Raw genomic sequence first — 24105 nt, forward strand, 5'->3', positions numbered from 1 at the left:
TCTGTAGTTTTCATTGTATAGATCTTTCACCTCTTTTGTTGATTCCCCAGTATCTTATTTTTTTGAGGATATTGTGAATGGGGTAGTTTTCCTCATTTCCATCTCAGAGTATTTTTCACTGATAAACAGAAATGCCTTTGATTTTTGGGTTTTGCTTTTATATCCTGCTAGTTTGCTAAATTTATTTACTAGTTCTAGAAGTTTTCTATATGACTGATTAGAATCATACATACATACATACATATATACATACATACAATAGAACAAGATAAAATATCACATAGCTCAGACTGAAAGGTGAACAAAGAGTGGCTCCAACAAAAATACAACAAACACAAGACACAACATCTCTGTATATAGACATAAAAATAGTCACAGCCCATAGGAAAGTAATTGTGGTGATGTCAACAAGAACACTGAACCAAGGCCACGAGGAGGGTCAAGACAGTTCTCCTTGGCTCTACTGCAGGAAATGGGGATGCCAAGTTTGGAAGTTCAGGCCACTGGGTGTGCTTTTGATTGGAGAAGAGGCCTCCAGGGAAAGAAGGACAGTGGGAGAGGACTGGAAGCCCATAAAGCCTCCAGAGCCCCAAATAAGGAAGCTGGCCAAGAGATTTCCCACTCTGCAGAAAGAAGGCCCTTCCCTGTACAGAGCTCACGTCTCTGGGGTCCAGCATGCTTGTATTCACAAAGCCTGAAACCCCATGGCAACCTTGACCACCAGGAAGCTGAGAGTTTGAACCCATCAGATGAGAGGTGTCTGGGAGAGGCTGCTGGGAGTCTCTGCAGGGATGGAGTCTTACACCAAGCTGCTGGCACAGTGGCAAAGCCCGAATTTCTGTGAGGGGCTCTCGTCTTTAGGGTCCTGGGCCAGCAGCTCCTGCAACTCCTCAAACAGGTGAATAGTTAGTAGGAATGAGGTCTTGGCCTCTTTGATGACCCCCTGCCAGACCTCAGGGTTCTTCTCCAGAGTGTTCATCGCCAGAAGTTGACCTGGTTGAACGTGGGGAAGCTGGCATGTTGGGGAAGGTGAAGAAGGACAGGCCCCAGAGTGAGCTGGGAAGGTCCAGGCCCTTCTGAGAAATCTTCTTGAGGACCTGGCCCCCAGACAAGTGACTCAGCAGCTTGGGCTCTTTGCCCTCACCCAATTTAAGTTGCCTCTCATACAGCTGCATGGCTGAAGCATAGGGGCTGGCCTTCTGCCAGTGTGGCACATACTAGAAGGCCATGTACTGCTCCTGGGCTATCTTGCCAAGCAGCTCCTCTGGGAAGTAGAGGGGGGTGTAGATGGGGTTGTCATTGTTGCTCTCAATCTCCTCCTTCAGGGCCATGTAGACTTGGTACAGGATGCCATCACCAGCTTGAAGCCCTTTCAGGTCACCTGGAAGTTCCTCATATACTCAGCATTCTGTGCCTGGGTGTGCACCTCCTTAGTGACCCCCTTGGAGGCCTCAAACGGATCCAGAGCCATGCTGTTACACTATGGGCCATCCCTGGCCGGGGCTGGGCTGGCACTGGCGCCTCTGCCTACATTGGAGGATCATCTCTTGGTTTGCGTCTTTGGTTTCATGTTCCCACTTTCCCTTCTTGGTTCTTTTCCTGGTTTTTACACTGGTCTACCTTATCCTAATCATTTACTCTTTTCCCTTCTTGTCTCCTTGATCTTCTCTTTTCTCCCCCTGCTCTTTCCCCCGCTTGCTCCTCCCTGCTTTCCTTCCTCTTCAGCTCAGTTTCAACCTTCATTTTTCATGTGACCTCGCACGCCAGGGTGTGCTCAGTTATGAGCTTGTCTCTCCAACCAATCCCAGAACTCTTTGATCTCAGAGTAACCTGACCAACCCTGGCATTTCTTTGAACTCAGTGCCTTTGGCTTTTCTCAATAGCTCTTCCTAACTGCTGTCTGCAATTTTGTGTTTCCGAGAATTCCATTTGTTCAAAGGTGCCAGTTGTATGTGTGCCAAATATTTGAGGTTTTGTTAAGAGACCATAAATTTGGACACTTTACACAGGAAATTTTACCAATGCCCCACTACTTAAATGATTCTTAATAATTCAAGTCTTAAAGCGAAGTGAATAATACTGTTATAGGAAAATAATTAATAAAAACAGCAGCAAATATGAAATAGAAGCTTATATTGCTTCTCATCACAAAATAAAAATAATATTTCTTATCTGCACAGAAATTCCATTGCAACACCATTTCTCAAACTGTTATGGAAGCAGTTCAATAATTTTATAAAATCCATCTGTACTAGTTTCATGTGTTTATTTAAATTACTATTATAACTAGGATGAAGAAGTGATGGCATAAAAGACATTAGAAAATTACAGCATGAAAAAAGTATAGAAAAATATAATAAGCCCAAAGAAGGAATATTGAAATAATTAATAACAATTAGTAATTGAATCACTTAAAAACTTAATGATAGATTTACAAAGCAGGTTAGTTAATATTATCTATCTCCAAAGTAGACATAATATAACTCAATCATTTTCCTTTCCCCATTTCTTTCACACATACACATGATTACCCTTAAAGACCAATTATCAGGAGTTGACCTAAAGATTTTATCTGCATAAGGATAAAAATAATCTGATTGAACTCCCTCAACAATTTGATGTGATTATCATTTTTTACTGCATTGTTATCATACCGATTGTAGATAAGAAAGCCAGTTGGTTGATTCTTTATGAAAAGTGGCTCGCCATCCCTGGGAGAAAAATAAAAAGAGGAACAGAAGTGAACAACACTTTTACTGTGTGTGAAAAATTCCCCCAATTGTTCATTTAGGAAGGAAGGAGGGAGGGAGAGAAGAAGGGAGGAAGAGAGAGAGGAGAAAAACAAGAAAGAAAAGACTTTCTTCACTCTTTTATGGAAAGTTGAACCTTAAGATACTCTAAAAATTTCTGGGCATAGTGTCTCAGGCCTGTAATCCCAGCGGCTCTGGAGGCTGAGACAGGAGGATTGAGAGTTCAAAGCCAACCTCAGCAATAGCAAGGTACTAAGAAGGCAAGGCACTAAGCAACTCAGTGAGACCCTATCTCTAAATAAAATACAAAAATAGGGCTGGGGATGTGGCTCAGTGGCCCAGTGCTCCTGAGTTCAATTCCTGGTACAAAAAAAAAAAAAGAAAACCTCTAAAAATTGTACTAAGTTTGATGCTTGAGACCTGGATTCTGCTGCCCCTAGGGGATGACGAAAAAGAGGTGTGCTCTCTATGAGTCAATACCTTTGGGATTGTTTGGAGAAGATGTTAAATGTCCTTTACAAATCACTGTATCTTTGTCATTGTCTAGGACCTGAGAATCCATGTGTTAGAAGGGAATCCTCTTAGAGCTTTTTTTCCTTGTAAAACTTAACTTCCCTTAGAATGGGAATCACTCATGGTGTTTAAAACACTTAAAACAAAGGCATAATGGCCCCATAGAAGAGTGAGCTACCAAATTAACAAAGATTGAATAAATAAATGCTAAAAAGAATTAGAAAAAAAATTTTCATCTTTAATTTTTTTATTTGTTTCTTACCATTTTGACCAAAGGCTAGACCTGCTGAATCTATATCAAATGTGCTGAGATTCTGCTTTATGTGTATGGGTGTAAACTTAATTTTACTCTATAGATAGCACTTGAATCTTTACTATGTGCAAGCTATCATTATAGGCTTTGAAGAAACCAAGCACACAAACTCATACATTGAATTATGAATTTTTAAAAATTAATTGCATATATTAACAAATATTCATTTATCTTACCTTCTTTCAGCGAGTAGCTATAAAATTCTTAATATATGCTCATGAATGTTCTGCTGCTAGGAATATTGAGGTCAACTGGAGGAAAACTTCTTTCGTGGAGTTTATTTTCTCTTGAGAGTGAGAAAGATATACAAAAATTAATTATATAATAGTAGAAAGTGTCGAAGGGATAACTAAGGGAGAGTGAGTGGGTTTCAGAGGCAGGCTAAATGAAGAATCAGCCAACCATACACAAATTCAAATAAAGAACATTTCAACCAGAGTTAAAAAGCTCAGTGTCAAGGTGGAGTCTAGCATGTTTAAGTAAGGGCCTCCCAGGCTGTGAGGCTTCATCAGAGTGAATGGTGAGAATGTGAGTTAAAAGTGGTGAGGTAGGCCACAGCCGAGCAAGGAAGAGGAGAAAGCCTTGTGTTATGAAGTTTGGATTTTAAATGGGAAGAGGAATCTCTCTTGAGGTTTTAAGGAGAAAAGTAAAAGAATAAAATACACAGTTTCATTTTTTTTCCTACCTAAAAATCAACTCTTTGTAAACTCTGTATGTTTTTTTTTTTCTCTTTTTTTTTGGTTTGGTTTGTACTGAGGATTGAAACCAGGGACACTCTATCACAGCAACATCCCCATTGCTTTTAATTTTTTATTTTGATGCAGAGTCTTGCTAAATTGTTGAGGCTGGCCATGAATTTGTGGTCTTCCTGCCTTAGCTTCTCAAGTGACTGGGATTACAATTATGTACCTCCATGCCTGCTTGTTTTGAGGTACTGTTTATCAAAAGAAATTTCCTAAAAGAAATGGCCAAGTTAACTCCTATTAAAGATGTAGAAAGCCATAACAGAACTTCCCTCCCATCTTAACAACAAGGAAAAGACAGATAATCTAGAAAAGCTTACCTTTCCCAAATGCATCAGAGACTTGAGGCTATGACAGCGAAGCAAACTGAGTTCTGAGTGACAAGCAAGTCCAAGGAGAGTTGGGAGAGATGGACCGTTTCCCCTTTAGCAGAGCCTGGGAGAAAGAGACAAGTGCCACACAAGTGGGTAATAAATGATCAGTTAAAATTTTAATAAAATATAAAAGATTAAGGAGGGCTAGCACATTGGTTTGAAATAACTGAGAGAGCCACATACAATGGGAGTTCTCACTTACTTAGAGAATCTTCTCCGTGGCTGCCACCGAATTGTCCTAAGAAGAACATGTGTGAGACAGAAGACCTGAGTCTCTTCACTAGCACACACTAAGGGACCAGTTTACAACAGGAATTCCCGAGGCCTTATATTTATGAGAAGTGAAAACCTAATCCATTGAGCAAACCCTCCTGCTCCTAGGGCTTCTAGGAAATGGTTCATTTAAAACCACTGGAGGAAGGGAAGGAAACCTTCCTTTCTACTAACGTAAGGAGCCAAGGAGTCACTGCTTCTGAAGGCAGGGTAGAAATAAAAGGAGAAAGTCCAGGAGATGCTCTAGGGCTCAGAATCTTGACTGAAAACCTAGCAGGTCTACTACAGTTGAGGGAGGAGCAAAGAGATCTGTCAAAAATACAGAAACTGACTGTCATTGAAGGAAAAGGTAGGAATGGTGAAAAGATGCCATTTCCTAGGCTCAGACACATGGATTCTATCTGTACCAGGTGAATTAAGAATTTCCTCACTCCTATCACAAGCTTTGCAGTGCTAAACTTAACATAGGCAATGGAATCTCCAAAACGCTCAACCCAGGATTTTATGTACAGCAAAAGTGTCTTACAGAAAATGAAGAAAAAAAATTAGAACTTTCAGACACACACACACATACACACAAAAAGAAAAAGTAAACAACTTAAAAGGTTTATTGTTGGCATATCTGTATTCTAAGCTCTTCAGAGACAGTGTGATACCAAGGGAGGTTTAAATCTCTACAAAAAAAAAAGGACACCAAAAATATTAAAATGCTGGTAGATATATAAGATACCACTTTTCATACTTTAAAATGAGTAAATGTAAAATGTGCAATTTGCTAATACAAAATAATAAAAATATATTGTGCATTTTATAACAGAGAAGTCCAATGCACCATAAGAAGCAAAAATAATGGGAAGTAGGAAATGAATTTAAAATTTATACTGTTGTAAAGTTCTTACATAGTAAAATGGTATAATACAATTTGAAGGTAGAGTTTCATTCATGAGTGATTTATATTATAAAATTTAGAATGTATATATTCATTCATACTTATATACATGTCTATGAATATATATGCATATATATCACATATTTCCCAAGCATGCTACCTTGTACAGTAAAAGGAACTTTGAAATGTGAGTAAGGATCTGGAGCTAGGGATATGATGGTAAAAGTAAGAGGCTGAAGTAATACAAAAAAAGGACCATAAGATGAGCAATGCAGTCAGCCTTGAGAGGCTGAAAAAGGTAGGAAAGTAATGTCAAATATAACTTTTTTATTGTAGGAAACACAATAAAGTGTAGGTGTGAGTGTATGTGTGTGCGTGTGTGTATACACACACGTATTAGACTTCATGAAACTAAAAGGTTTGTTCTTTGAAAAATTTTTAAGAAAATTAAAAGATAATAATAGAGGTAGAAAAAGACTTATATCAATATATCCATGTGCTTACAACTAAATAAGATAAACAACCCAATATTAAAATAGGCAAAAACTTGAGCAAATGCTCCAGAAGAGATGTGGATAGCAAATAAACAAGTGAGAAGCTATTATATATCCTTAGTTATTACAAAAGGCAAAATAAATAAAAGACAACCTAGGACTTGTGCAGTAAAATGTGTAAAATAATAATAATAAAAAAACTGAGTATAAAATATTGGCAATATCAAAGAACTTGGATTCCTACTCATACTGGTGGTAATGGCACAGCCATTTTGTAAAACAATTTAGCATTTACATGTCAAATTTATACTTATCATTTAACATAGTAACTCCACTCCTATTTATTTATTCTAGAGAAATGAAAACACTTGGCTCCCTGTATACCTGCATGCAGATGTTTCTGGGATAAATTTGGGAATTACTCCCATGTAGAATTCTATATTTGTGTTAGTTTTTCTGTTCATGTGGTAACAAATTATCATAAATTTAGTGTCTTGAAAAAATTCATTCGTTATCTCTCAATTTTGTGGTTGGAAGTCTTGGTTCTCTGTTTAGGATCTCACAAAGCTAAAATCTGGGGTAACCCCTGGGCTGTCCAGTTATCTGAAGGCTCTGTGGAAATTTTTGCTTCCAATTTCATTCAGATTGTTGGCAGAATCCAGTTCCTTGTGATGTAGGCTTGAATTCCCAGTATCTTAGTTTTAGTTACTATGACAAATGGTCATAGACCAAGTGATTAAAACAGTATTTATTTCTCACAGTTCTGGATGCTGGAAGTCCAACGAGCTGGCAGATTGATGTCTGATGTGGGTCCATTTCCTGATTGCAGGTGGTCATCTTCTTTTATCAAAGGGAGAATAGAAAACAATTCTTTTTACATCTTTTATTATTAGGGCACTAATTCAATTTTTGAGGATTTCATCATCATGATCTAATTACCTTCCAAATGTGCCATTTCAGAATACTGTCACTTTGGGGATTAAAATATATATTCTGGGCAAACATGAACATTTAGAATATATCACCTAGTTTCAGGTGGCTGTTCTCTGCTATGAAAGCTTCCTACATTCCTTTTCATGTGGATCCTCTGTAGTCAAAGTCATCAATAGTACATGGACTTTCATGCTTCTTTTCTCTGACTTGCCCTTTTGTTAACAGCATTAGAAAACTTTTTGCCTTTTTAAGTCTTGTATGTATATACCCATCTGGGTATCTCCTGGTTATTCTAGTAGCCTTATGGCCAACTGTATCACAGAACATAACATAATCATGGGCATGATATTTCATGTTCCAAAGTTCTATCCATACCAAATGGAAGAAAGTTACATAAGGGTGTGAGTCTGAGGTAATTCTTAGAATTCTGCCCACCACCATATTAGAAACAATAAATATATTAGAAGAAACAATAAATATGTTAGAATATTTGTCAATGACCATTAATGAAACTTGTATTGTTAAAGAATTATTTTGCTTTTCTTCATGACGTTTTAACATTATACAGACAAAGCTAATGGGTAAGGTATCTAGAATGATCTAGTGATAGATTTTGACTGGGTGTTCAATATCATATTAATGACAAAAGTTTGCTTTCCAGATTTTATTCCCAAGAGATTTCTTTGATTAAGTATATGGTAAATTATAATTTCTGGATGAGTTGTATTGACCATATTTTTCAGGAATAAAAGAAAAGAGACAAAACCTTGAATATAAGTGCTCAGGAGAGCTTTTAAGAAAGCAAGCAATGACATAGATCACCAGGATATCTAATTTGGGAAATGTAAGAAGGTGGGAGAAGCAGATGACATCAGCTGCTGTATAAAAATTAAGTATTGGATTATGTGTTGTTCTACTCTGTCAGAAATATCCTAATGGCATTAGTTTTCAACTTTATTTCATAGGAGATCTGTCTTTATCTATCATATATATTTGATAATTATTTATGCATATTATATATAATCATATACATTTATATACATTAATATGTATAAAATGTATGTTATATATAAATGTATAAATAGATACAGTAAGTTCAACCTGGTAAGTGATATTTAAGTGGCAGAGAATACATATAACATAAAGCAAGTATATACTCCTGTAGTAAATAGGCATGAACTATTTTTTTCAAGTAAGATAAGTTCATTGTGATAAGCTTACTTGTCCATATTTTAGGAATATTCCCCATAGAGATCATAAGGAATAATCTGGTCACTGGTGATAGTCACACAATATTATGGTTAAAATTGTGGTAGCTACATTGCAACAGAAATGAGTGCAGAAGTGAGGCAAAAACAGGGAAATAATTACCTGTGTTATCAGTGAGACTGTGCAACAACAAAGAGTGGCCACTCTATTTCTTAAATAAATTAGGCTAAATTCTCAAAAAAAAAAGAAAAGAAAAGAAAGATGTCGTGAAGAAACTAATAAAACTAATAAGTTAGATAGAAGTGAAATGAGACAACTATCAAACCACTGTCAAACTGGGCCCTTTTACTATGGTGGCTGTGCCCTGTTTTGTAGCTCCATAATACAATTATTTCCATTATTGTAATTCTGAATTTTAAAAATTCCCTATCTTTATTTAACAACACATATACACAGCTTCATTTTAGAAAATTGTCAAACACAAATAAAAATTAAAACTTTGTCATTAAAAAGCATGATGGAATTAAATTTAATTATATTATTCATCAATGTTCCTATATAAAGCTTGCTTTTTCTTCTAACTTTTCTTAGTAAGTCCAGAAATATAGAGAACTGATTAAGTGCATGTTATTTGGATGGAATCATGCATATGCTAATTAAATATTTGTGGAAATGATAATAGAATACTAGAAAAAGTAAAAACCCCAAAGTTTAATGTTTGTAACCTATACAACCAAAGGAATATACATAGTTCATGGACTGTGGAATTGGTATATTTCAAAGGAGTGCTTATTTTAGTTAGTACATTGTATTGGCTTAGATTCACACTCATAAGGCATGACAAGTAAGTTGAAGTAATGAAAAATATAATGCATAGTTTTAATTAGTTTTTAAAATATTTTTTAAAGAATTGTAATAAACTTCTTTTTTTTTTTCTCTTTTTCTTTCTGGTACTGGGAATGGAACCCAAGGGAGCTCTACTTTGAGCTACATCCCCAGTCCTTTTACTTTTTTTTTTTTTTAAGAGAGAGAGAGAGAGAGAGAATTTTTTATTAATATATATATGTATATATATATATATTAGTTTTCGGCGGACACAACATCTTTGTTTGTATGTGGTGCTGAGGATCAAACCCAGGCCACACGTATGCCAGACGAGCGCGCTACCGCTTGAGCCACATCCTCAGCCCAGTCCTTTTACTTTTGAGACAGAGTCTTAAGTTGCTGAGGGTCTACCTAACTTTGTCTGGCCTCCTGTCTCAGTCTCCAGAGTCACAGTATTATACGTATGCACCACCACATGCAGCTAATAAACTTCATTTGTAAAAGAAGTTTTAGATTCACAGAAAAAAACAAGATGAAGTCAAGGAGATGTCTCAGACACTTCCTATCCTTCCATGTGCATAGCCTTGTGGGTTGTCAAGCTCTCCCACCAGAGTTGTACATTTGTCACAACTGATGAACCTATGATGAGCCATCTTTTTCACCAGATGGTCCATTGCATCAGGATTTTCCCCTTGGTGGTGGCCATTCCATGCACCTGAACAAATGTATAGGATATATGTTTTTTTCAATTCTGAACTAAGAATACTCTGTAATCTGCCTATTCATCTCTTCCACCCCTTTTCCTCCTGGTAATAACTAATACATTTATTGTTGCTATAGTTTTGTTGTTTTCGGAATGCACATACCCACGTAGTATATACACACATATATATGTCTGTATGTATGTATTTCCAGAATATGTATAAAAATACTTCCAACATATTTGCAATAGAAGTAGTGTGATTATCATTTGTAAATTGAAGAAACTAAAGGTTTTAATTAATTAAAATACATTTCTTTAGAAATGTATTTTAATTAATTAAAATTTTTCTCTCACATAGAGAGAAAAAGTCAGAATTGAAGTTAGAAAACAGAGTTGTTGAGTCCAATGCCTGTCTCTCATTGTTACCCTCCATTATTTCTCAAGTGACATATATCATTAGGGCTCAGTGGAGTTTGTTTTCTTCCCCAAGCTTCACATCGCCTGAACACCATGAACTCTTTCACCATCAGATGTATGCCTATGTGTTTGAGTCTGGCCACATGTGTAGCTTCTATAGCAATTTGTTTTTCTGTTTTATTCTTGGCACTATGCACCTTTATTCTTTGTTTGGTATGATAAACATTGTGATCCAGGTTATTGAGATCTATCATTATGATTTGGTTCTCCGTCTGTTTTTAGTGATGAGACTCCAGATATATGAAGTTGAATTAACCATCCTTCTTTCTTCATGGTATGATAACATATTTCACTATGCATAAACCCTAAATGGTTTTATATTTTTAAAACATTCCTTTATTTTATCTCCATTCCTTACTTTCACTCCCCACATAGGCAATTATTCCACTTGCCTGATGTCTTTTTTTTTTATTCACATATGTGTTTTATGTGTGATTATTTTTGTATATATTTTAAAAATACATCAAAGATCTTGTTCTAATTCTATTTTATTTTCCACTAGGAGCTGTTTTTAGGATCTACTGATATTGTGTGAATATCAAGAGACTACTTCTCCTAACTTCTGTGTGAATATCTAGGCTACTTCTAACTTCTAGAGAATATTTCACAATGTGAATTTTCCAATAACCATACTTAGATTATTATCTAATTCCAACTACCATAAGCAAGTTCACTGTGTGAACATACTTATGCATCTCCTTGCAACAGTCAGGGGTGGGGATGAGGAACTGGCAGTCTTTCCTGGGCCATGCTGTGGAGTGAATGTTGGGTCACAGGTTATTGATGATTTCATCTGATAACTAACTCTCCAACTAGTTGTGCCCAAGGGTTACCACAAATCCAGGTTTCTATAAGACATTGGCAGCCATTGTTATCAAATAACTTAATATCTTTTGTTAATTTAATGAGTTTAAAATTCTCTTTCTACTGCATTTATGTACATACTGAAGCATTTGAAACCAGCTTCATCTGGCTATTAGCAATATAGAGTTCTTCTTCTGGGAATTACTACATTGTAATTTTTGTCAAGTTCTTCTATTGATTTGTTGATTTTTAAGAGCTCATAATAAATTCCAGATATTAATTATTTTTTCCTTTCAGACATTGTAAATATTTTGTTTTGACATTTTATACTTCAGTTTCAGTGATGTTTTTCATTGAATAAAAATCTTTAATTTTAATGACACATTTTTTTGCTTTTCTATTATGAAGGCTTTATTTCTAAGCCATAGTTTCAAGAAAATTCTAACGTGATTTCCTATTATTCATTATTCATTTTTTTGTATTTAGTCCTTTAATTCAGCTGAAACATGTTTGCATATGCTACTAAATAAGAAACCTGTTTTAATTTTTTCTATGTGGTGAGATAATACCATCCACTGATTTCCTCTCCCATTTTTCTTCATTCTTTTCATTGAATATATAGTTCTTATATGTAAAAGGGCCTGTCTCCAATCTCTGTTCAATTACAGAGGAACATTTATATCTCTAAGCACCTTGAGCATTTCTTATCACAGAGAATTATGTTTACAAATTGGGATAGTGCTAATATGAGTTCCCACTGAGACCTTTCTTACTAATTATGATTTTTGTTTGTTTGTTTATCTAAATTTAAAACTGTGGAGGCACAGTTTTAAATTTAGATAAACAAACAAACAAAAATCATAATTAGTAGTTTTGAGGGTGTCTCTGATCTTCCACTTATGAGAAAAGGTAATGTGTGTTAACATAATAATATAGATGACCTTTAAAATTCCCTTCCACTCCAAACTCAGATTCTATGGTAGAAGGCAAAATGTGTTTGAATTAATAAAATAAAGTATGAGCACATTGAAAGTTGAGTGTGTTACTCATGCCCTTAATAATGCCAGTGTGAAATTCCATTTTTATTACTAGATACTTTGCATTGTTTTGGATTCTCATAAAAGTATTTCATAATATACAGCTTTTCCTATGTTCTGCTTGGAATCCAGATTCCTGCTTGATCATTAGGACCTTCAGTTAAGTATATCAGTGGAAAAGATTAGATACCTGTGGATTGCACAAATTTTTTGAAATTTATTTTGCACAAATATTTTTATTTGAAATACCAGACAACACACATCTTAATCATAGTCTTCATTGTAAGATAGCTTTATTGTTTTCTGATAGTGATTTTATCACACCATATTACACTGCAATATGACAAAATGGCACTTGGTGGGAATGAGGTTTAAGAATCCATTTATGTATCAAAACACACAGTGGAAGAGCCTGTGTGCATCCTAGAACAGAATGTCACACTAGGTGGCATAATCTTAATTTAATAACTTGATCTGTCCTTTATTGACTGCAATATAATGTAATGGGTTAGGATTGTGTTTATCTGAGAGTTATAGAAAATCTTACTACAGATACTTTAAAAAGAAAAATAGTTAATTATGCCACACAAAAAGGGATTCATTCAGCTACTCACTGTCATGTTTACCTCTGTATGTTTTTGTCCTCATTATGTCAGGGTAAAGAAGAGTTATCTTTGGCACTTCCATATCCTATCAGGAAAGAAAGTAGATAAGCTAAAATCCATTACATTAAAAGGCTTGAGTTAATTCACTAAACTTGGTAAAGGATCCAGCTTTATTGCAAACCTTAGTTTTAACAAGGTGAAAACTGTAGGACTCTGGCACTTATTTTAGAGTGTGACAGTGGAAAATAGTATTGTAAATGACTTTAGTGAGACACAACTCCAGTGTTTGTGACATTTTCTGAGTCAAAAAATTACTATATACATTATAACAACTCTCTCGATAAATTTCTTATGATTGTCAGTCTTCTCTTTATTTATCTCAATAGGAGTTCTACTTCTAATAATTATTTTATTTTCAAATGTAGAAAGAGCTATTTACAATAATGTCATACTTTTGGGGGAGATGGAGGTGCCGGGAATTGGAGCCACATTCCCAACCCTATTTTTGTATTTTATTTAGAGACAGAGTCTTACTGAATTGCTTAGCCTTGCTTTTTCTGAGGTTGTCTTTGAACTCATGATCCTCATGCCTCAGCCTCCTGAGCCACTGGGATTATAGGCATGCACCACCATACTTGGTTAATTTGATACCTATCCTATGGTCATTATCTCCCTGAATTATCACAACCATGATGTATTGATTCTCTAGGTAGAAAATGAGGAAAATGAGGCCTACAAAATTTGCTTCTTCATCAACATCATATGTGTTTTGGTTTGTAGATGAAGTGTATCCCTGAAAGCTCATGTGTGAGACAATGCAAGAGGGTTTGGAGGAGAAATGGTTGGGTCATAGCCTTAAGCTAATCAGTGAATTAATCCCTGAGGGAATTAAGTGAGTGGTAATGGAGGCAGGTGGGGTGTGACTAGAGGGAGTGGGGACATAGCTATGGGTATTTTGTATTTTGTATCTGGAGAATGGAGTCTCTCTTTCTCTGCTTCCTAATCATCATGCAAGCTGCTTTTCACTGCCACACTCTCCTGCCATAATGCTCAGCCTTACCTTGAATTCCAAAAAATGGAGCCGGCCTTCTATGGACTAAGACCTCTGAAACTGTGAGCTTCCAAATAAACTTATCCGCCCTTACAATTGTTCTGGTTGGGTCCCTTAGTTACAGCAGCAAAGAAAGCTGATTAAAACAATCTGTCTACTCAGTAGAAGAAAATCAAACCTGGGTCATTATTATTTGGATTTATTTCCAAATATTCTACTCTCACTCACTCCCAAGCATATATATAGGGAGTCTGCACTTTGTTTCATACCCCATTTTGCATTTTCCAGTGAGCATCTTAAGATTCTGGCCAAAAAAAATCCAAACATATTGTAAGAGTGAATCAGTTTTCTTCTCTTACGAGATATTTGACTGTAATTTTGTTGTATTTAGGATGGAGAAAAATGGGCCTCTTCGGTAAGTTATAGAACCTGTTCCTGTATTAATTTGATTTCTTGCAGGATGGATGGGATTGGATGCTATAGAATCAAACTTTTAAAGAATCTCAGAGGTCATTTATGCTCCAGTTCAGAGATTCAAATTTCTTCTTTTCCAACAAGTAAGCCAGTCATTCAGCCTCTGTTTGAATATTTCCAGGGACAGAAATTTCACGATCACCTGTTTTTTATTAGAATAATTCTACAGACTCAAAATTTCTCTCCAATCCACTACTTCAACTCAAAAGTGATCGTTTCAGTGAAAACTGGCATCATTTGTTGGGGGGCAGAGTTATTTCAAGAATTCCAGCTATACCTACTCTAGGGATTCTTCAATCACTTTCCCTCACTGCAGCAGAGAAATCTTTTCCTTCTGAACCTGACTAGTGCATAATTACCATATAGACTTTCAATAATATCCTTGGCTCCTTGGAAGGGCAAAAGGCCTTAATGTGACTCTTCACATTTTCTGGGACCACTCTGGGCTGAGTGTCCTATGCTCTTGTCCTTCTTCAGGTTTCAGGGATTGTCATGTACTTTCTACCAGCTTGGAAAACTCTTTCTGGTTGCTAATGAGGTTTTTTTAAATTATTTCCATAAATTTGGGGGCATTTGTATCAGCTTCCCTTGATTAGGTTTACTACCCTAATGTATGATCTCATTGTATATAATAAGAAGGAAATTTTTATTCTAAATTTTGTATTTCACTTATATGATTAATGAGTTAATGTTCATCTCTTCTCATCAAGCACCACATATATGAAGCAGGCTTTTTTGTATGTTTCATTTTACCTTCAATGTTATAGAACAGTATCTAACATTTTGTAGGTACCAAATTAATACTAAATACATCCTTCTATGTCGTAGTAATTTTTGTTCATGGTTTTAGAGGTTTAGGCCCATGGTTGGCTGACTGTGTTGCTTTTGGGTCTATGATGAAGCAGACATTCTGAGGGTAAGTGCCGGGCAAAGGAAACTGTTTGCCTCATGGAAGCCAGAAAGCAAAGAGAGTGACAGGAGCGGGCTGGAGCCCCAATATCCTCTTCAAGAGCTCATCCCCTGGGGATGTAGTGCTCTTGCCTCTGGATTCAATCCCCAGCACTGTGTCGGGGACTCAGAGAAGCACATTCCCAGTGACCAAGACCTTCCTCTAGATCCCACCTCTTTAAGGTCCCACCACCTCCCAATAGCACCATAGGTTGAAACCAAGCCTTTAACACAGAGGCCATTTCATATCCAAACTGTAGCACCTACTTTATATTGCAAACTCACTAGCAATTCTTCTTATAACATTATTTGTCCATACTTCATTTAGATAGGCCTTTTTTCTCCTGAAAATGTCCCAGTATTTAGAATGTTCGTTTGCATTTTGTTGTATAGAAAAGATGTAGATGAGTTTTAATCTGTTTATTTTTGTTTTTGATCTCAATACTTTGATAAAAGACATTCTAGTTTTATATATTTAAATAATGCACAATATATAATACTAAATAATTTGTAGCACATAAACACATAATATTTGTTGAGGATTTGTGATGTAGCAGCTTTCATAAAGAAAAAAATGATATGGAATGATCCAGTTAATTTCAACATAAACTTCAGCTTTAAGTTCTGTTAATATCCTCATTTATAAATGAGTAAATTGGGTCTCCGAATCTCTCTATTGCCTAATGTGCCACAGCTAGTAAGTGTCTCTTCTGGAATTGACTTTGGGCAACCTGAATCTGGAGTCATATTTTTTCAAACAGCATTCACCTACACTGCTAAAAAATTAAGTTTAAGTTTTTATATGGCAATTCTTGTCAAGTTGTTTTATATGGTTATTTTTAACTCAACTGTTCAGCTTGTATTCACTAAATGCCAGCTACTTTTAAATATATATATATATATTTGAAATACACTTTCATATATATATATATATATATATATATATTCAAAAGACATTTATATATATGCTTGTGTTGCAGACATTTGTGTGCATGTGCTATTAAATTGATTTATAATACAGGATATAGTTCAATAAAGAACCTTGAAATGCACATAGGTCCTGGCTTGTTTGCCAAATTTTACAATTACTTTATTTTGTTCTCTAATTAGTCTAATTTCATCCATCTGAGTTTTGGCTTACTTTTGGCCTTGCTAGAAAGAAAGCTAAAGCCAAATGAAGCTTTTGGTTATTGTCCATTCCTATAGAATTAACAAATATGGCTTTAAGGTGGGCCAAAAATTCCACAATTTTTTTGAAACTAGTTAATTTGTGACACCCTATCCTTGTTTTGGGAATATCAACCATCACAATATTAGGTAGACAATATTTTCAAATCTACACCGATCAGCTTTCATCAAGTATGTTCTAGTCCCCTTATATAGTGGGAAGTCCTTTTAAAAAGCCTTCATGTGTGGCTCTGTCTTTCAATGATGTAAAAGAAAACCAGAAAATAAAGTTTTAATTAATGTAACATATGCAAATTTTTATTTATAATTTCCATGAATGTGGCTTGTCAGCCCATGGGTTAAGGGCAATTTAACTGAAGAATAACAATAATAAAAAATTAACATTAATTTAAATTAATCATTGTCAAAGACCTGAAAAAATAATGGATTTCAGCACTTGCTTTGTTAGGAATCAAAAGGGAAATTAGATTATTCTTTGGCAGCAAAAGAGGTTATAATTTGTTATAAACCATTGACAGCCTTTAAAATATTCAAAATTTGTATAAAAAACAGCATATCTTTAGGAGAAGTACAATTGCTTGATTCATTTTTTGAATCAATGGATGTCATATCAGCATTAGACAACATGAAATGTTGTGCTTTTGCTCTGATGAGTAAAGTACCTATATTTTAGAATGGTAGTAAGTACTAAAAAATTTGCACCTACTGTTATGTAATCAAACAGAATCAGAGCCTCTCATTGGGTGACAATTACTTAGGAAAAAACATTCTATTGAGAAACTGTTAGTCAATAATTACTTACAAACAGAAGTTTCAAGGTGGAAAGGGACTTAGAGACCACAGTGGGTTTTTTTTCTTCTTTTCTTACACTGTTAAGGCAAAACATTTTGTTCTCAAAATATACATTTTATATGGTTTCACCAAATGAGAGGCAATTGTAGTAGGGTTCCTTACAGGGAATACCCTGAAGTCCACTCAATGAGACTCCCATTTTCCTGGATGGTAGCTCCTACCTTATTAGGCAGCATAGACTTACACACTAATTCTACTATGTGCTAGAAATAAGAAAATCGAGGCACAAAGAGTTGAGTGTAGGAATTCAAACTTACTTTTTCTGATTCCTAGGTGAAAGCTCTATCTTTTGAAATGTTGCACTGAATGTTAATGTTCAAGGATAGATGTTAGCAAATTGTATTCCAGGCCAAATGGAAAAGATCTTTACATTACCTGTATTTTGGAATTATTGATGCTACGGTTCTGCTCCATTAGTAGGGATAATTGCTATATGACTGTATTGAGTCCTTTTGAAAGCTATTAGATTCAATTGGATGCTAAATGCATTTTGCTCCCAGTAATAGGTTAGTTTGGCACTGAGATGAATTATCAACAGCAAGTTCTGAGATCGTCAGCAGTCATCAAATCAAATGTGTGTCCTCTTCATATGCCTGGGATAGATGGCCTTTTTGGGGATATTGATATTAAGGTTTTAGTTATTTTTTATGCCCCAAAGTAAGTGAGAAAACATCTGATTTGCAAGTGTCACACATTGCTCTTACCTTTTCCCCATTAAACTTGAAGGAAAATCTGAAGTAAAATAATTTTATGTATGTTGGTACAATCCTATGATAATTTACATAAATTTTAAAATTGCATATACCATATGATCCCAGTAACTCTGTTAACATTTAAAGACTCAATGACACACATTTCTTCCAGGTTTTGTTAATTCTCCACTTATGGGTAATTCTATGAAATCGAATCTCTCTTCATCTGGAAATAATATATGTGAATGGTAGTCCAGATGGAAGGAGCACTTAGATTTGACTATTTCACTAATTCATCTTTCTCTTAGGTTACCACCTTTGTGGTTTGTTTTGTTTTTGTCTCTATTTTTTGGTTTAACTATGACTTTCTCCAAATTCACTTTCTAGGGGTGATCTGAGACCCTGTCTATCTTGCCCAAAGCATGGAAAATGCAGTTAAGAAAGAATACTTTTAAATTAAAAGTGCAATTCAATAGTACCTGTAAATGCTGAGAAATAGATTAATTCATAGAGTGCAGGTCTCTGATTCTATTTTAACCTAAGTCTGGCCTAAGTGTAGATTGCCAGACAATTTAGAGGACAACTAACTGCCCTTTTCTTTTCTTTCTTTCTTTTTTTTTTTTTTTTGGGTTACTAGAAATTGAACTTGGCCACTGAGCCACATCCCTAGTCCTAGTTTGTATTTTATTTAGAGTCAGGATCTCACTGAGTTGCTTAGCACCTTGTCATTGCTGAGGCTGGCTTTGAACTCTTGAAGCTCCTGTCTTGCCCTCCTGAGCTGCCGTTGTTACAGTAGTGTTCCATTGTGCCTGGCCTAACTGCCCATTTCTTTCTCTTTGGAAACATGTTCTTATTGGCTATGGGCTGAAAGTCCTTCATGATGGTCCAGATAACTTCAGTTTTCTGCATACCTTTCTCCTTCTGTTTTAAAGCCTCTGATTTCCTGTGGGCTAATGATTCAGTTACAATTCCTTAAATGATTATCCAATTCAATCTGTCACAGAATTAACATTGGAGAAATGATTGATGTATTTGATCCCACTGAAGGGTCATAGTGGTTCAGGTTATTCATCTCAAAATGTTCTTTTTTTGATAACATTTTTCTCATTTCTTCCAAGGGAGGAATTTTCAAAAATAATATGGTTTTGGTTTTATAATATCATTCCAAATTGATAAGATTTACCTTAAATTTGTGTGGAAATCCTGAGGCCTAGGGTACCGGAACTGGACATTTTCATGTCAAAAGTCATGATTGCCACTAGTAAGTAGAGAGAAGAGGAACAAAGTAATTCTATTCTTTTCTCAAAAGAAACTGAAACTATCCCTCTATTATTTCATTGACACTATGATTTCCAGATAAAGAAAGATATAATTCCCTGGAAATATCCATAAATAGGAAACTTTTAACATTGATTATATATATTCCTTTAGGACTAGACATGTCTTAGAGGCAAGTGTTAAATTTGTAAAGATGATCAGAAAACTAGAGTTCCTATGCATATGGTGCTATGTCTCATCTTAATTTGAATGTCCTTGATAAAATCACCTGTTATTTTTCAATAAGGCTAGTGGTAGAAATTCTGATTTTTCCCTCCTTCAAACCATTCTGTGTATACCAGTCAGAGTGATCTTGCTAAAACAAAAATCTCATCAGGTTCTTCTCCTACATAGGCCATTGGATGACCCTTAACAGGGGACATGGCTGTATTTGGCTCCATCTTCACCTTCTTTGTGTAGCATTATAGTGACAGATCCTCATTCAGTTCCTCAATAACATCATGTTCCTCTCATCTCCTGGCTTTACATGGACACTTCTTCCTTCCTGGAATAATTTTATTCATCCACTCCCTGTGTTATTCCCCCATTTCTATATAATTAAATACTCATCATTGTTGTAAGTGAACATTTGATTCTCTCTTATGTCAACCCACCCCTGTGTGTGGGGGGACGAGGGCAAGTGTTCCTCATTTCCCAAAGCTTAGTGAGCCAACTTGACACTTGATCAGGCAGCATTGTCCAGAAATTATGTTGTGGGCAGGTTGCTGGGAGAGTAGGGCACTGTGCATGGAGACTTCTAATTTCAAACCACTGTTTCCTTGTGGAGACTGAGGGGTAAAAAGAAAGTCTTTAAACATATTGTGGCACACATTAATTCTTCCTATAAATTCCTAATAATTCAGAAATACCTCTCAGATATTTCTATGGCTGGAATCTGAGGAAACAATGTTGATCTAGCATGGGAAATAGATAGGCTAGCTAACCATGCCTCAGAAAAATCTTCTGTCTATAAGTCAAGAAATGAGATATGACATTTATTGAAAACGAACACATTTTATATGTGATTTTCCTAAAAAATCCAGATGGATTTGGAATTGGAATTACAGATAATACCACATAAGCATTCCTAATGTTGTCAGCTTCTTTGGGATGAAGTGTCTCACCCCAACCCTTCAGATGGTCAATTATGACTTAAATCCTCTTTAAAGCTCCCTGGGGACTCCACATTACCTAATGTCAATTGCTCAATTACAAATCGGGTTTCAAATGTCTCCAAATTCTGCACACTGAAGAGGTAAATGGAAAAAAAAATTGAGTGATGGAGAAGGACCAGATCAATTTGGACTTTCATTAAACTGCACATAATTAACACAGAACAGATGCTTCCCAATTAATTGTGCTGGCTTTAGACTACTGATTCTCTTGGAAAAAAGTTAGAGGAAGTAAAAGCTAGTAGAACTAAAGCATAGCCTATAAGTCTGTAATAGTTTATAATAATAATATTATTATTTTAGCTAAAATTCTATGTACTTCATAAAATTAATACCATATAAGGTTATTTAAATAGAGGTAGGCATCTTCATATAAAAGCTGAACATTTAAAACAGATAATATTGATAAGAGAATCCCAAAAGTGAACAAGTACTAAGTAAAATGCATCTATCTACCTAAAGAATATATATGTATATTTTACATATAATATATATGTAAATATATAATATATAAATGAATATATATGTAAAATCTCATTACTAGTTTTTCTCTTAGATTTATATAAAATTTTTCTGTAAGTGTAAGAGCAAAATTACTTTCACATATTATACATATTATATATAAATAAGTTATATTCCCAGGAATCTGAGAGCAAAATACTCTAGGTATTCACAAAATGCTTGAAACACTGGTACAGTAGGACTACTATGATGACTTTGACATCATAGAAAATATGACAAAATGACTTCCTCCTAGTAAATAGGAAGTGTCCAACACAGGACAGTGAAAGAATGCCATACACCAGGAAAAGATACCAAGGCTTTTCTAAGGCACAATTCTGAAGGAAATGCAAGTTTTAAAAGATGACATTATGATATGGAGTCATTATATTCATGCTCAATATAAAATATGAAAAGCATCCATCTTTCCCATCCCTTTAAAAAACTGGGATTTTAAAATTCATTTAGTTTTGTATATCTGTTTTTAAATAAAAGTTTAAAATGTTATTAGTTACTTTAGCTAAAATGATATCAACTTATTTTGTTTTTAAAACAATAGTACATTCATATCCTTGGTTGGCATGCAATCATCAGGGATGTTAAAAATACTTTCCATATGAAGAAAGCAGAAAAATGGGGATACAAATTCAATTGAAAAGGTGGATAAACAATACATGATCTTTCCACATACAAGTAAATATGTATACACATGCATTTACAAACCAGTTTGAAATATGTCAAAATATCCATAGTGGGTTTATCATGATGAAAAATTAAGTCTTATTTTAATTATATTTTCAGAATTGTCTATAATTCATCTCTAATAACTCATTGAAGACCTCTGGTGTCAAATTATCTGTGATTTGATTTTTTTATCATTTGCTGGATGTATGACATTGTGTAAGCTATGTGAACGAGCTAAGCTTCAGCATCATACTCTGTAAAATAGCAATAATAGCATCTACTAGTAGAGAGAAATTAAGTTTTATGAGAAAAATCAAAAAAGAATACTTTTCAAAGCCCCAGCACCAAAGCACAAAATATTTTTAACTTTTGTGGTGATGATAATGTTAATAGCAAGAGGATGTAATTAACATTACAGTAATAATATTTATAGTATAAAGCGGCAATAGTTTTTACATAAAGAGGAACTGCTTATTTTAATAACCAGTAAAATTGACTTTTATGAAACTTAGCTTTGGTAACTTCTGCTTGATCAATAAGTTCTTGGGCAAATTTAGTGGTAAACATATACTATCAAATAATCATTCAGTCCTGTTAACAACCACTATCAGAATGTTACTAAAAGACTTAGCAAAATGCTACTTTAAAATATAACTACAAAAAAGTAATTTATGAAGAATTTGATTCTCGCCATATTGCTAAGTTGAAAGGGCTCCTCACCTTCTATCTCTGATCTCTTCAACATTTTTATCACCTAAAATTATTTACTCAGTAATTATTAAGATTTATTTATTTATTTGTGTGTGTGTGTGTGTGTGTGTGTGTGAGAGAGAGAGAGAGAGAGAGAGAGAGAGAGAGAGAGAGAGAATTTTTAATATTTATTTTTTAGTTTTCAGAAGACACAACATCTTTATTTTATTTGTATGTGGTGCTGAGGATTGAACCCAGCGCCCCGCACATGCCAGAGGAGCGCGCTACTGCTTGAGTCATATCCCCAGCCCAAGATTTATTTTGTACCAAGCATTAAGGTAGGCAATGGAGATAGGTAGTAGAAAAGGTAGACATACCGATATTTGTATGAATATTGAATTGTTATGTGAGATACATAGCAGAAAATAGAACACTACAGCATAGTGTGAAAATATCATGAAAAGACAGGTGTAGTCTGCCCATATGGGAGCCCATGGATTTGGGGAAAAGGTTATAGAACTTTCTTGAAGGAACTGATGCTTGAAATCTTAAACATTAGTTGAAATTCACTAAGTGGAGAAAAAAGGGAAAGATCAAATAACATGTGCATATGCTAGAGCAAAAACAGAATATAATGTGTTCTGGAAACTAAAGTGTAACAAAATAACTGTACAAAGAGTTCAACTGACAAAGTTAGCAACAGGAAGACACAGTAGCAGACTCTCACTATTAAGGATTCTATATAGGTAATTTGAGATGCCCTCTGAAAGTACCCACTGAAGATGAGCTCAGAATAAAAAATTATAAACCTTGAAAAGAATACAAGCAACAAAATTGTTTATCATTGCATATAAACTCATCTCCTGGTATCTGAGGGGAACTGATTCTAGGAAGCACCCCCCACCACCACCACCAATACCAATTTCCCTGGATGCTTAAGTTCATTATGTAAAATGGCATGATATTTGCATATAACCTATGTGCATCCTTCCATGTATTTTAAATCATTCCTAGATTTCTTATAATGCCTAATAATATGTAAAGTCATGTAAATAGTTGTATTATTTATGGAATAATAACAAGGAAAAATATGCATGTTCAATATAGAAACACTATTTTTTCCTGAATATTGTCAGTCTCTGGTTGGTTCAATCCACAGACGTGGAACTCAAGAATACAAAGGGTCAACTGTATATGCATCATTTAGATTCTTGCAATAAGTAGAATCAATCCCAGATGCTTAAAAGTAGTCTGCTTACAGATGTATGTTAGGGTTGAAAAAACTAGCAAGTTATAGTAAAGCGTCCAATAACTAGAAAAAGTAAAAAGCCTTTTCTTCTGCTAGGTATTTTCATCAGGGAGATTGAATTAATCTGATTAAGAGTTGAATGGGATTTGAGATTTGTTGTGGCTCTGCTTAACTTCAGCACAACATGGGGTTCCCTATATGGACACCTTGTGTTTACGACACAAGGCTGTTTTTCCAATGTATTAAGTGCTCTGTTGTGTTTTCTTAAGTCTTCTCTTACCTCTTCTCAGAGAATGTCTCTTCACATGCTGAGAGGGTGAGACCTTTTTAGTTCTAATACCTATC

The 24105-nt window shown here is 35.0% G+C and overlaps 1 long non-coding RNA gene and 1 pseudogene across 1 annotated transcript in view; both read right to left on the reverse strand.

Annotated features, from left to right (window-relative positions):
• Positions 1-305: 305 nt before the first annotated feature.
• On the reverse strand, positions 306-2126 carry LOC144376875 (heme oxygenase 1 pseudogene; annotated as a pseudogene).
• Positions 2127-3774: 1648 nt separating this feature from the next.
• Positions 3775-24105, reverse strand: part of LOC144376876 (uncharacterized) — a 40770-nt gene continuing 20439 nt past the window's right edge. The window contains exons 2-3 of the long non-coding RNA XR_013437247.1: positions 4640-4754; positions 3775-3862 (exon numbers count right to left, since the gene is read on the reverse strand). This is a non-coding gene — a long non-coding RNA (uncharacterized LOC144376876). The remainder of the gene's footprint in view (positions 3863-4639; positions 4755-24105) is intronic.

Source organism: Ictidomys tridecemlineatus, chromosome 4 (genome assembly GCF_052094955.1).
Source record: "Ictidomys tridecemlineatus isolate mIctTri1 chromosome 4, mIctTri1.hap1, whole genome shotgun sequence".
Classification (NCBI taxonomy): domain Eukaryota; kingdom Metazoa; phylum Chordata; class Mammalia; order Rodentia; family Sciuridae; genus Ictidomys; species Ictidomys tridecemlineatus.